Genomic DNA, 3,027 nt, shown 5'->3' on the forward strand with positions numbered 1-3,027 from the left:
TGTCCATATACAGAGAGCTAGCTACATGGCAGAGTAGTGCATCATTTCCATATACAGAGTTCAAGGTACATGGCAGATGAGTCCAAAGTGTTCATATACTCAGAGCTACCTACATGGCAGAGTCATCCAACATGTCCATATAAAGAGTATTAGCTACATGGCAGATGTGTCCATCATGTCCATTTACTGAGAGCTAGCTACATAGCAGAGTAGTCCAATATGTTCATATATGGAGAGCTACCTACTTTGCAGATCAGTCCAATATATCCATGTACAGAGAGCTAGCTACATGGCAGATGAATCCAAAATGTCCATATACAGAGAGTTAACTACATGGCAGAGTAATGCAACATTTTCATATACAGAGTAATAGCTACAAGGCAGATAAGTCCAACTTGTCTATATACAGAGAATTAACTACATGGCATAGTAGTGCAACATTTCCCTATACACAGTTTTAGCAACAAGGCAGATGAGTCCAACTTGTCAATACACAGAGAGCTAGCTACATGGCAGGGAAGTGCATTATTTCATTATACAAAGTTCAAGCTACAAGGCAGATGAGTCCAAATTGTCTATATAGAGAGAACTAGCTACATGGCAAAGTAATGCAACTTGACCATGTACAGAGTACTAGCTACAAGGCAGATGAGTCCAAAATGTCCATATAATGAGAGCTAGCTACATGGCAGACATGTCCAATATGTTCATATACAGAGAGCTAGCTACATGGCAGGGTAATGCAATATTTCCCTATACAGAGTTCTAGCTCCATGGCAGAGTAGTCCAACATGTCCATATACTTATAGCTAGCTACATGGCAGACAAGTCCAATATGTTCATATACAGAGAGCTACCTACTTGGCAGATCAGTCCAACATATCCATGTACAGAACGCTAGCTACATGGCAGAGGAATCCAAAATGTCCATATACAGAGAGCTAGCTACATGGCAGGGTTTTGCCACATTTCCATATACAGAGTTCTGGCTACAAGGCAGATTAGTCCAATTTGTCTATATACAGAGAGGTAGCTACATGGCAGAGTAGTGCAGCATTTGCATATACAGAGTTCTAGCAACAGGACAGATGAGTCCACCTTGTCTATATAAAGAGAGCTAGCTACATGACAGGTTAGTGGATCATTTCCATATGCAGAGTTCTAGCTACAAGGCAGATGAGTCCAAACTGTTTATGTAAAGAGAACTAGCTACATGGCAGCATAGTGCAATATTACCATATACAGGGTACTAGCTACATTGCAGATGAGTCCAACATGTCCATATAATGAGAGCTAGCTACATGGCAGACAAGTCCAATACGTTCATGTACAGAGAGCTAGCTACATGGCAGGGTAGTGCTATATTTCCCTATACTGAGTTCTAGCTACATGACATATATGTCAAACGTGTCCATATACTGAGATCTAGCTACAGGACAGAGTAGTACAACATGTCCATATGAGGGTACTAGCTACATGGCAGATGAGTCCAACATGTCCATATACTGATAGCTAGCTACATGGCAGACTAATCAAATATGTTCATGTACACAGAGCTACGTACTTGGCCGATCAGTGCAACATATCCATGTACAGAGATCTAGCTACATGGCAGATGAGTCTAAAATGTCCATAAACAGAGAGCTAGCTACATGGCAGAGTAGTGCATCATTACTATATTCAGAGTTCAAGCTGCATAGCAAATAAGTGCAAAGTGTTCATATACTGAGAGCTAGCTACATGGTAGAGAAATCCAACATGTCATTATAAATAGTACTAGCTACATGACAGACGTGTCCAATGTGTCCATATACTGACAGATAGCTACAAGGCAGACAAGTCCAATATGTTCATATTCAGAGAGCTACCTACTTGGTAGATCAGTCCAACATATCCATGTACAGAGAGCTAGCAACATGGCAGTCAAGTCCAAAATATCAGTATACAGAGAGCTAGCTATATGGCTGGGTAGTGCAGCATTTCCATATACAGAGTTGTATCTAAAAGGCCAATGAGTCCAAGTTTTTTATATATAAAGAACTAGCTACATTGCAGGGTAATGCAACATTTCCATATACAGAGCTATAGCTACAAGCAGATGAGTCCAACTTGTCTATATACATAGAACTAGCTACATGGCAGGGCCGTGCAACATGTCCATATACAGGATACTACCTACATAATATATGGGTCGAACAAGCCCATATTCTGAGAGGTAGCTACATGGCAGACATGTCCAACATGTTCATATACAGAGACCTAGTTACATGGAAGGGTAGTGCAACATTTCCATATACAAAGTTCTAGCTACAAGGCAGATGAGTCCAAATTGTCTATATACAGAGAACTGGCTGCATGGAAGGTGTGTCCAACATGTCCATATACTGAGAGCTGGCTACATGGCAGACAAGTCCCGTATGTTCATATACAGAGAGCTACCAACTTGGCAGATCAGTACAACATATCAATGTACAGAGAGCTCACTACATGGCAGAGTAGTGCATCATTTGCATATAAAAAGTTCAAGCTACATGGCAGATTATTCCAATGTGTTCATATACTTTGAGCTAACTACTAGGCAGACAAGTCCAATATGTTCATGTCCAGAGAGCTACCTACTTTGCAGATCAGTCCAACATAGTCATGTACAGGGAGCTAGCTACATGGCAGATGAGTACAAAATGTCCATATACAGGGAGCTAGCTACATGGCAGGGTAGTGCAACATTTCCATATACAGTGTTCTAACTACAAGACAGAAGAGTCCAACGTGTCCATATACAGGGAGCTAGCTACATGGCAGGCTAGTGCAACATTTCCATATACAGAGTTGTAACTACAAGGCAGATGAGTCCATCTTGACTATATACAGAGAGCTAGCCACATGGTAGAGTAGTGCAACATTTCCATATAAAGAGTTCTAGCTACATGGTCTGGTAGCATAGTGGTTACGAATCGGGCTGCAAACCTTAAGGTCAGTGGTTCGAAACTACCAGCCGCTCCGTGGGAGAAAGATGAGGCTTTCTAC

Source organism: Chrysochloris asiatica, unplaced genomic scaffold (genome assembly GCF_000296735.1).
Source record: "Chrysochloris asiatica unplaced genomic scaffold, ChrAsi1.0 scaffold00459, whole genome shotgun sequence".
NCBI lineage: Eukaryota > Metazoa > Chordata > Mammalia > Afrosoricida > Chrysochloridae > Chrysochloris > Chrysochloris asiatica.